Consider the following 12,941-nt stretch of genomic DNA (forward strand, 5'->3'; position numbering starts at 1 on the left):
CACGTGGGAAACTTCTAACACCATATTTGCTGGTTTTGTACCAAACTGCACCTGTGGTGCAAATTTCATCAAAATCGGAGATATGTCGTTTCCAAGCCCTATAATAAATTTTTTGGTGCTCACAGAGAATGCATGTTAACATGTAACACATCAATTTTGATAGATATGTTGTATCTAGATAAATAAGGACTGAAATAAGAGTAAGATATGAAAATTAGAAAATACTGCATATATTGAAACTAGCTATACATTGTACATGCTTAATACGCTCGTGCATATTTGCAGCTGGCAAACATGTAAATACATGTGCATCATTAGACTGAGAAGGGAGCATAATTTATCGGTAATTAAATTTGATACTTAGTATTAGCAAGTGCTTTAACTATATAAATTTTATTTGAAGTAAAAAAAAAGTTCCACATGCAGTTACAAACCAAAACAATTTGAAGTTTTGCTTCGTTTCGTTTCGGCAGGTTTCGTTTTGATTTCGGTTCGTTTCGTCTCAGTTTCGTTTTGTTTCGGTAGGTTTCGTTTCGCTTCGTTAGATTTCATTTCGTTTCGGCAGATTTTGTTTCGTTTGTTTCGTTTCGTTTCTATTTCGTTTTGCACACTACAGGTACCCAGGATACGCTAATAAAAAATTCAATTTCAATTGACAATGGTTTTCGAGGACTGAACATTTTCAATGTTTTTTTTTCAAGGCACTACCAGGCTAACAAAAATGGCGCAACAAAATCAAGGATTTTGATTAGGTTACTCTGTCAAGAAAAGCAAAGCTTGCGATTTCGCAATGAAAGGTTATATGATAATTGCGCTGCGATAAAGGCGCATATACTGCAGCCTGCGCAGGAATATGCGGAATTATCCTAAAATGTAAAATATAATATATTTCTCATAGCGGCATAAATTGAATTATCTGTGATAATATTGTTTAATTAATTTATACTGAATGTTTTATGCACGTAAATATTTCACAAAACAGTATGCGCATTAATTCTATGCAGACCATTTTTGGATATAAGACCGCGGAACATTAACCGGCAAAATTGGAAATATACAGCTTACGTCATTTCTATCTGTTACAATCAAAACATTCAGTGATAGACAATGAAATGGGCGTGTACAATTCGACGCGGACGTGGGGAAAACACCGGATTGAAATTGCATGCAGATCGAAATTCAATTTCAATCCACCTCAGCTACGCTAGAAGGTACATTATTACTGATTGACCCAGAAGACAAATAATTTCAAGTTTGGTACAGTTTGAATTTTTTCTTTTCCAGTGTTTTAAATAAATTAATATTTACGGAACAAATGTAAATTAAATTGTCCAACAGCTTTCAGTGAGAATAAATAAAAAACTCATGCACTCTTATAATCCTAGAAATAAAATATATTGTCATGATGTTAAGCCATGACCTGACTCGACAATTCCCCCCCCCCCTTCTTAAATCAAATATCTCCTAAAAAATAATCTTTGTCTTCTTTGATCTTTCGCGTTCTTAAAATTATAAGCTAAAACTCATATAAACATGATTAATGTGAACTTCAAGCAACATGTATTTGGAAGTTGAAATTAGTTGATTTTTGGATCACACATTCACTCTTTGCTTTGAAAAAAGCTCAGGTGGATTGAAAATGAATTTCGATCTGCAATTTCAATCCGATGTTTTCCACGTCTGCGTCGAATTGTACCCGCCCATTTCCTTGTCTATCACTGAATGTTATGATTGTAACAGATAGAAATGACGTAAGCTGTATATTTCAAATTTTGCCAGTTAATGTTCCGCGGTCTTATCACCCGTCGACAATTGCAAGCAGCGTTGAATGTTGCTACGCTGGGAGGTGTGGTTACATTGATCGCACACAATGCTATGGATCTACAAAGTGGAATGCCCACTTTGACCTTTCGAATTCATAATCCAAATTTGCTGCATTGAATGCTGCAGCACAAATGCGCTGGGCTGTTGAAACACATAAGAGAACAGGATAATTATACCCGACATTTCATTTTATATTGCTTGACATATTGAACTTCGTTAATTTTTTTTTCATTTGTCATAGACAACGGATTGTTCATTCACCAATGAATGCTATTTTGATTTTATGGTTTGGTTACATTTACATTTAAGGGTATTACTATTACCATAAGTTATACAATACTTTCACATCATACACTTGTTTTAGCATCGTCGGAAACCCACGGGTCATCTCGTCTTTACTTATTACCCGTGGGCAAACTCGCCGAAATATCGCCGTAAAATATGCTAATTTGTTGTTTTAAGTCAACCAATCAGAAAGTTGGAACTCTTCAATTTTGAAAAATACGTTTATTACTTTGCAATTTATGGTAAATATCTAAACGCTCGTTAAAACGTGCGAAGTTTGATTTAAAACAATGAAAATCAATTCATACAGGTCACTGACATTAATATCCGTCAGATATTATAAAGGAGAACCTCTTTCTAACTGCAAAATGCACCGGTGAGTGGATTTATTAGCTGTGTTAACTACGGAATGAGTTTTTCGTGTTTTTGGCAATGCCGAACTTGCATATGTAACGTGAACTGTGATTCGTTGTTACGCATCGCGATTCTGTAATGCGGCCAATCAAATGATCCATGCATATTTAATTACATACGACGATTTTTCGGCCAGTTTGCCCACGGGTGATAAGTAAAGACGAGATCACCCGTGGGTTTCCGACGAATAAGTAAAGACGAGATCACCCGTGGGTTTCCGACGATGTTGTTTTAGTAGTAATTGTGTATCAAATTTAACAAGAGGCCCAGGGGCCACAGCGCTCACCTGAGCACATCAGGCTTGAATTTACTCTACCCCCCCCCACCCCCTCCAGGCGTTCATCATTTGAACAAACTAGAATCTACACTACCTGAGGATGATTCCATATGAATATCACTAATTATATCTTTGAAGTACTTGAAAGAAGATTTTAAAAGGTTTCCCTATATATCCCTATGTAAAACTTGGATCGGTCATTTTGGCCCCACCCTAGTCCCGGGGGTTATGATTTGAACAAACATGAATCTACACTACCTGAGGATGATTCCACATGAGTTTCATCTTTCCTGGCCCAGTGGTTCTTGAGAAGAAGATTTTTAAAGATTTTTCCTAAATATTCGTATGTAAAACTTGGGTCGGCCATTTTGGCCCCACCTTTGCCCCGGGGGTCATGATTTGAACAAACTTAAATCTGCTCTACCTGAGGATGATTCCACATGAGTTTCATCTTTCCTGGCCCAGTGGTTCTGGAGAAGAAGATGTTTAAAGATTTTTCCAATATTCCTTTGTAAAACTTGGGTCGGCCATTTTGGCCCCACTCTAGCCCCGGGGGTCATGATTTGAGCAAACTTGAATGTACACTACCCGAGGATGCTTCCACATGAGATTCATCTTTCCTGGCCCAGCGGTTCTGGAGAAGAAGATGTTTAAAGATTTTCCTATGTATTCCTATGTAAAACTTGGGTCGGCCATTTTGGCCCCACCCTTGCCCCGGGGGTCATGACTTGAACAAACTTGAATGTACACTACCCGAGGATGCTTCCACATGAGTTTCATCTTTCCTGGCCCAGCGGTTCTGGAGAAGATTTTTTAAAAATGCCATTAATTTTTAACAAATTCATGATTATCTCCCCTTGTAAAAGGGCGTGGCCCTTCATTTGCACAAACTTTGAATCCCCTTCACCCAAGGATACTTTGTGCCAAGTTTGGTTAAAATTGGCCCAGTGGTTCTTGAGAAGAAGATGAAAATGTGAAAAGTTTACGACGACAGACAACGGAAAAATTTTGATCAGAAAAGCTCACTTGAGCCTTCGGCTCAGGTGAGCTAAAAAGAAATACCTTGAAATTTTTTTGAAGCATTTTACTCGACTTGTGCTAGTTTATCGATCGTTGAATGGTTTACGTCTATGTTATAATCCTGTGTAGTCAACCACTTTTAAAAATATAATATACACATATCTCCTCAATGAATTGAAACCGGCTAGGTATCGAACATACTGCTATGGATCAGGTTCCGAGAAAATGTGTTTATATTTTAATCGATATATTTCTTTACATTTGTCGGCATATGATACCAAAAGGAGCAGATATAGTTTTCATAAAATATAAATTATTCTGATCATCTTGAAAAGCCTGTATTTCATAAAGAGGTCGATTAAGATTTTATTTTCATTTCCCTATGAACAAATTCTTTTATACTAAAATATATTATAACTAATTTGAACATACCCACTACATCTCCCTCTTTCCTCCAGTGTACAAGGCAGACATAAAGAAAATAATATTCCAAAACATACATGTACATGATTGATTTTCACTGTATAAGCTTGTATTTGTGAGCATAAAATTATATTTTGGGGCAAATTCCTGTTTCCTGTTATGAAGGCTCAGTGAAAATTAATTAAATCTTTTTTTTCACCAATAGCTCGTTTTTTTTTAATTATTAACTTGAAGTACATGTGTGAAATCCAAGTACATTTTCTATTCAATAACGGTTTATAAATTGTAAATATTAAAGCTTTTATTTGAAATGCTCTGAGTGTGGTGGAAACAATTTTTTTTTAATTTCAAAACCGTTTAGCATTTCATGTATACGTTGTACAAGATCTGAGGCCTGTTCATCTAAGTGAACTTTCACGAACGCTCGCCAAAATTCCTTATACTTTCAACAAAAATATTCGCTAGCGCTCGCTCTGGTGATCAGGCCTTTGTTTTTAAAACGTTACCCATTGATTTTACTACGGCATTGACCCGTAGAAACAATGAATAAATTGTTTAGCAAAATCAATGTTTCAGAAAAGCACTTTCGTTTTCAACAATATACTGCTGCCATTATTCTGCATTTAAACACAACTGAACATTTAAAACAGGTATGGGTTTTTGTTAACAATTTAATTAAGAGAAAATCTGTTTAAATAAACCAAGAAGCAACCAGCTTGTATTTAGTTTTATGGTAAACCATTTCGTACAATTCATAACCAAAGGTTTGAATCTATAAATATTATTTCTTATTTAGTTATAAAAATGTAACTTATCGATTGATGATTCACTTAATGTTATTAATGTTATTGTCATCTCTCACTTGTAGTTTAATGCCACTTGCTAGATTTTATTACGACATGTAATTTCCATCTGTGATATAACTTCCTGTCCATGAACGGTCTGTTTAGTACTATTAGAACTTGACCCGACAAACTCATCATTGAGCAGGGGTGGATCTTTATCGTGCCGACGCTAGTTGTGACAGGAATACTCTGTTCTAAAGTCATCATGCACAAAACAATGTTAATGAAAAGAAAACAGCTTAATGAAAATAAAAATTTTAACAAAATTCGTATATTTCAGCAAGCTTCTTACTGATCATAAACGGGTGCTCATTGTCTAATATTTCTTCAGCGGTTGTTACAAACACCAGAGAAGAATACTTAAATTTCGAATTCGATTCTTCTTTAAAAGTGTTGTTTTTTTACACACACTATTTAGTGCAAGGCAATTATGAGTACCAAATGATATCACTGAGCTGAAAACGGAAACACTTCTAAATTTTAACAAAGATAAAAATATATTAAAATATATCCTGTGCACTCAAAATAGCATGTATTTGTTTGCGAGAATCCACAACGTTTAATATAATCTAGTGTTTCATAATCACAGGCAGAACTTTTATATTTACAGAACCATAATTCAGATCAGAATGAAATTTGGCACACATGAAGTCATACACATGTTCTATAAATAGCATATGTAATGGAATATTTTTTCCCGTCTTTGTGACGTCACAATGTGAAAATGACATCATAAGGTAGATCACTTGTGACTAAAAATGGTTGACTCAGTCGTACTCGAGAAGCGAACGGCTGTAAAGTTAAACGTATATTTTGGAAATTCCTTTGTAGAAGCTTATAATAATTTGTATACGGTTTATGAAGAAAAACTACTTTCCAAAAGTATTGTCATTGATTGGATTGATTGCTTAAATAAAGGAAGGGAGATGTTTAAATATGATGTTTGTTCTGTTGCCCAGTAAATGCAAACTGGGAGAGAGACGTGTCTTTCTTTAAGCGATTTGATAAAAAAAGATAGCCAACTTACAATAAAAAGAATAGATGAATATCTGAACAATAATATAATTATCAAATCCCTAAAATATCGTTTACTTTAGACTTTAAACATATCAGATATGATATAAGTGAAGGCACCTATACTTTATCCACATGAAATAAACGACGCTCAAAAGACAGAAGACTTGGGTTTTGATGGTTACCATGTCCATTCTGCAAAAAGATATCATTATTCACCCATACGTTCGTTGAGATTAAGACAATTGCTGACAAATGGACTGTTTTTGTTTCAAAAAATAACCTGCATGGTGAGCAATCGGAGTTCCTCGGATGACTCATGCCTCGCACATAACCTCGGACGTCAACGGTGATCTTCCATCTTGCTGATTCAGTCATGTGATCTTATTTGAACTTCATTCAAATATTATACTTTAGAAATCCGAGTTACTTTGATGCACGCCCAAGACTGTGTTCTTGCTTTCAAAGAATACTTACATTTGGTTGTAATTAGCACGAGGAATTACACAAATCAAGAAACCTTTTCTAAGAACTTTAGGCAGAGCGAAATATGAAATGAGTGACAAGGCAGTTTCCGGCGGAGAAATGTAGCGATCTGATGCGTATTCCTCCACCTATCACATCCGAGGTTTGAATGGAGCGTAGCGGAGTCAGCCGAGGATTGCCGATTGCATGGTAAGAGATATGAAAGTCTGAAAAAAATTAGTCTTTTGTGACAGAAGCTTGTCACATGACCGCAAATATCATGTGATCCGCACATGGGCAGAATGGTTGCAGATGTGCATTAAAATTGGAGAGGACTACGTTGAAACATTTTCACACTGAAACCCTATATCAATATATTTGTGAGAGTTATTCAATTAGTTCGCGAACTTTTTGATCACCCCTCGTATTAACAAAATAAATATTGATGTAAAACAGACATATAAGTTAGAGCAAATTTTTTTCGGTTGATCAATGTCTCATATTAATAACTTACATACAAAACCCAAATTTTAGATTAATGGAATAATCTTCAGTGGAAAATAAGAATAGGCGATAGTTATTTAAACTACATGTATTTGTTTAATGTTAAACTACAAGTATTTGTTCGATGTTTTAGAGGTTCGTGTTTGCTCTGCTCCTATTTTTGTATTGTTTTATGGACTCTGATATTTAATACTGTCCGTTATCTCCATATCCTTTTTTTAAATAGATATCATGCTACCTAAATTAAGTCCCTCAATTTGAAAAATATGTTCATTAAAGCTTCGTAATTATGTTATTAGTGGTATATTCCCCATGTGTAAAAAAGGAAGAGAATATAAACCATTTTTCCATGTACAAAAGTACAAAATAACTACTGAGAATAATTGTCCACTTAGAAGTATTCGTGATTAGTAGATGTAACGAAAAAACGAATGGTATTCACACTCAAAAGTCCATTTAGCTTAAACAATACAAACAAAATTGGATTAGAGTAAACCTCCAAAGCATCCGATATGGGATCAAGTACCATCTATTGCCAACCGGTCGGACTTGCCCGATGCTCCTTGTCATAATGGGGAAAACGGAGAAGAATCCATCTTATACATGATCATATCTTTTTTGTAGTTCTTTTTGCATGTAAAAGCTGTTTTTCCTGCGATGTTTTCCTCTTCGATCGATCATGTGTTGTAATCTATATAATAATTCTGGCTAAAGCATTACACTACGTACTTAAAGAATAAGGCTCTGTCTAGTATTTTGGTTTCATGTGATCAATCGAGTAGCTTGATTGATTATTTGCATAAACGATGAATAAAATTATCATGATTGCCAACCGATTGATCATTGTCATGAAACAGGGATCTACATACCCGGTGCACCAAAAGGAAAATTCTTGACCTTATCCGACGTTAAAAACTTAAAACAAGTACTTTTTCTCAACAAAGTCACCGTTTAATTAACTCAGTATATTTCTCATGCCCTTTTAACCAGTCATAAAAATGTGCACAAAATGTTCAGTTTTCATACGTGAAAACATATTTAATCTGACTCATATCCTGCAATCATCGAACCTCTGTTCGCGTAAAAACGATTTTATTTTAGGAAATACGGCACGTAACTTTAAGAAATTCATTGTGTACAGCACTGCAATCTAGGAATGATGGTTTTCCTCCACGAATGTCATCCTGTAAACTGTTCCTTCTGTCCGAAAATATTATATAGCTCTTAAATACTAATGAACAGCTTCTTTAACTGTGTTTTCCCGAATGTTTACAGAATGTATTGGTCTCTGTAGGTGTTTTTTTTTCTGATGTATACTCATAATTTTTTCACTGCCCACTGCTCCACCTATGCCGAAAACGTCCCTTTTTGACGAATTCCAATCCTGTCTTAATGTTCTAACTTTGATTGCTCGGCCATTTTGAAACTTTGAAAGTTCAGATTTTGCAAGTTTGATGTGCTAACTTCTGTCAACCTCATAATGTTAAAGTCAGGAAGATTTCCGCAGAATTTTATAAGATACTAAATTAAATGTAATCTATAAAAATAATAAGTAATTTTTAATTAAAATTTTGCGGTGCTCTAGGTCTCCATTCTTAGTCTAATTAAGAAGCCACAATTGTAATTAAACATTTGAATTTGAATAAAATTTTTCATTTTTCAATTCACATTAAGTAAAGGATGAATAAAATATTAATAATTAGTATCAATGACACAACTTTTATTTAATTTTTAGCTTGTCCACGAACTTTACGGACAACCCTCGTATGTTAATAATAAATATCAATGACACCATCTTTCTTTAAATTTGAGCTTGTCCACGAACTTTACGGGCAGCCCTCGTACATGTAATCTTTATCAAGAATAATTGAAGATATTTTTTCATATTTAAGGTATTGACGTAAAATGGCCTGTAGGAAACCAAATCAATCTTCACCAAGCCTGAGAACTTCCAAGTGCTTCATAACAGTATTCCTGGCGTTTTCTTTGATGGTAGGAATTAAAAAAAGAAATATTCTATAATTTGGGAGAGCATTGTTTTTATTTTTCTTTCTAATGCAAGTTTTTCGGTGAAACTCTGCATAATTATATGTTTGACAAGCACTAAAAGAATTAAATGTTAAAGAGATAGTTTACAAATATCATTTCTTCTTTCGAATAGTTTGAGAGAAATCTATGTCTAACCCTTTATATTGTTTTAGATTTTTTGTTCTTGTTACGATGAGGAGTTTTGCAGTGAATCACGCGCTACAATGGAAGAAGTGCAGACATGCCCTTATAGCAAATCGATGTGGGATACAGAAGCAGTGAAGAAAAACTGTTCATCCTTTTCACATAAATGTTCCAGTGCACTTTTCTACCACTGTCTAATAAATCCTTGGCAAAACAAAACCATTAAAGTTTGTGCACCGCGTACAAGGATAGGCTTTGGTATGTACATGTTCTATTATTTTTTCCTCTCTGGCTTTGCATTATTAATTCCTGAAAACGCATTGTGTATTATTATCAAAAAAAAGAAAAGACGCCGATGATTGTCTTTAATGTTTTGAAGGAGTATGCGCTGAGTATAATGCAGTAGGAGGAAGGATACAGGATTCATACCCAAACAAGTGTTCTGCTTGTAAAAACAACTATGGTCAACCGATGCATATAAATGTAATGTATATTAAGAGTGTATCCTAGTATTAATTTAAATCTATTGCCCTTTTCTATTAACTCGATATGGATAAATGAAATGATACACACATATCGTCGAATTAAGAACACGAACACTGTAATCTTTAATGTGTAGTTCTTTTAAAACCAGTTATAGATCTTGTTTTTGTAATATACATGAACTTGTGTATTTTAGATACTGAATGTTATGAAGCTGTATACCGTCGTCGTACCAAGAATGTTAGCAGGTAAATGTTATCATGGTTTCATTTGTGTGTTTTAATTGCCTTTAACAACAAAAAGTCACCTTTTTTAACATCTGAAAATGATTTCAATTGTATTATCATTTCAAATTTAATAAATAATTTACTTATCTAAAACTTTCTAAAACTCAAACTTTAAATATATTTATACATTATCAACCAACCTGCAATAAAACACATATTCGGGTATACGTTAAGGAAGCATATATGTCATTTTTCGGGAAATTTAGACTTTTTAAAGAAAATTAAGTTTGATAATTTATCGAAATCGCTGATAAACGTAAACTATTGTTGATTATTTATTAAGATAAAAGAGTGTCTAACACAACGACGTGCTCCGCCACCACGGCATCACGTGACTTCTATAAAAAGAGAAATTTTCCTTGATAAAAGAGGTAATAGAACAACAGTATCGCAAGTTTATTAATTTCTTTGAGTATATAATATGGTTGAAAAACACCTATTTTGCCTTAAAAAATGCTGCTAGAATCCCACCGTCTCTTCATTAAAATAATTATTCCTCACATTCGCACAAAACCTTACCCGATGTTTTGAATTTTTTACATATAAACCGAGATTTTCGTAAAACCATGCTCAACTCGGGATTCTAGCAGCACTTTCAAAGTATTTTAGGAGGCAAACTTTCCATCTGTACAAATCTTATATTTTGAAATATACAGCTTATTGTTGTTCTGTTGCATTATTTTTTGTCACAAATGACAGAGGAAAGGCCGACCGGGATACGTATGTAGTTGACTGTCTACGAAAGAGAATATAATCGATGAAAATAAATTAGAATACCTGTTTAATTAGCTGAATTACATATGAATTTCACAAAATATTCACGATATTTGCTTTTAAACCCCCTTTTACATATCTGTGTACATGCCGTCTTAGCCAAATTCTCGTGACACGACATGATCAATCCCAATGTTACTTGATGTACACATATGACGTCATCGGTGGTAGATTTAATCAATTTGACAGAATACCGCATAACAAAATAAGAACATTTCATTTTTGTTTATTTTTACACGTTTCTATTCATTTTCTGGAGTTAAATTACATCTCTAAATACCAATATTATGAAAGCTTGTGTTCTAGAATTTTCTCGTCTACTATGACGCCATAATGTAGCACTGATTTAGTCAAGGTATAGAATAATTTGTATGCTTCCTTATTCCCCCTGCGTATCTTCATTGTTTGTCCCTGAATCATAACATGATTTTATTTATACTTCTAATTTGATTCTTTTTATATATATGCAGATACGAAACACTAAGTTTCAATGACTTGGTAAACGGGGCAGATTCGACTACAGCCTGTCTAAGACTTTGTGTTATTTTTATCTTCATGTATGTGTAACGCTTCGGTATTTTATAAAACAGTGCATGTAATTATCATCATGAAATAAAAAAAAAACAGTTCTTCTATATGTTGAAATGAAACCTACGTACATATCTTGCATTGTTTCATCCATGACATATAAATTATATTAAAACGTAAGGTTACACTTTACTTTTCGGGACAATTGTTAAATTTTTTTCTTGCCAAAATTATAAGTTGTTTTACATATCTATTCATGTGGTTGTCCTTCTAAAACGTGTGTGTGTTCAAAACTATCTAAGGATATGAAACCTGTAGCTTTTTTAGTTTGTTTAACTACAGGCCTTTATTTTTTAAATTTAAATAGATTTCATAACATACAGTTTTCATTTCAGGCCCTTGACATTAATGCACAAAACGAATATCCTTACAGCATATACCATGTACGCCCTCAAACGCATAGCTACTAATTTTAAAAAAAGAGGAAAAAGCTATACTTCATTTCTATTATCTTTAAAGTGCGAATTCTTTTAATATTGAGTATAAAGATATGAAAACTACCTGAGAAATGTTGATAAAATTTGAATTTGTTAAAATTCTATAAAAACTCACAATCATCTCTAATAATTATTGCCAAAAAAAGGGTAAACCTCCATCTTTTACAGAAGACAAAAGAACAATTCCAGTAATATAGACCAGAAAACAAATAATATTTACATGTACTTCTCTGGATTTCATAACCAGGTAGTCTTGGGCAGTTAACGTGTCCGATGTATTTAGTCATGCTTTTAAGATTGCCATTAGACTTCATATTGTTTCAAACGAAGACTAGAATAAAGTTTTGTTTGGTTGTTTGTTTTTTGTTTTGTATATAAAAAGAAGAGATAATCACAAGCAACAGCTGTATGGTGTCAACAAATAAGCATTTAACTTGGGTATATAAATTTGAATGATAATGATACAGTCCATGCAGTTACAAATTATTTAAAAGGTTTCAGACTCGATATATATAAACAAGCAAATTAAGAGAATTTGTGAACCCTGCTGAAAGGAAAAAAGATGAGAATTTTCAGATTGAGGGGTCGACCCCCTCCCTTCCCCGGATTTGCAGAATTGTTAAATAATGTACTGAAGCAAGAAAAAAAAATGCCAATATAAATATAAAGATTTGACTGATTATTTTTTATATACGCACCAGTAAATATATATATCAAGATTCTTTTAATTAATTTAAAATTTTTATAACAAAATTCCATACGAAAATATACAGTTATTGTTATCAGGATCAAGTAAATTGGACAAAATATACTCAAGATTTTTTTAATTCTCTTTGTTATGAAGAAGAAAATGTAATGTCATATTTTTTGTGTGTGCATTTTTATGCTTCCATATAAATATGTTTTTATGCTTTTATATAAATATATATATTTCTAAATTAAATGCAACAATTGATTATCTTATATGTGTTACTAAGCCTGAAAAAAAGACCGAATTTAAATATTTAATCAGTTTAAAATTAAAGCCACAGGTAAAAAAGTGACAATGAGTTACCGTTCATACATGTAACAGCACACCACTAGCGGCAGCTTGACAGTTGACTTTATTTTCTTGTAGATCCGATTAACA

At 33.4% G+C, this 12,941-nt stretch overlaps 1 long non-coding RNA gene across 1 annotated transcript; it reads left to right on the plus strand.

Annotated features, from left to right (window-relative positions):
* The first annotated feature begins 9,712 nt into the window (after window positions 1–9,712).
* LOC134257071 (uncharacterized) lies at window positions 9,713–11,393 on the plus strand. The gene is made up of 3 exons (XR_009989848.1): window positions 9,713–9,726; window positions 9,923–9,974; window positions 11,258–11,393. It is a non-coding gene; the product is annotated as an uncharacterized LOC134257071 (long non-coding RNA).
* The last annotated feature ends 1,548 nt before the right edge of the window (window positions 11,394–12,941 follow it).

The sequence above is a fragment of the Saccostrea cucullata genome, unplaced genomic scaffold (assembly GCF_032062105.1).
Source record: "Saccostrea cucullata isolate Sc308-1 unplaced genomic scaffold, CSIRO_AGI_Scuc_v1 ctg16405, whole genome shotgun sequence".
Classification (NCBI taxonomy): Eukaryota; Metazoa; Mollusca; class Bivalvia; order Ostreida; family Ostreidae; genus Saccostrea; species Saccostrea cuccullata.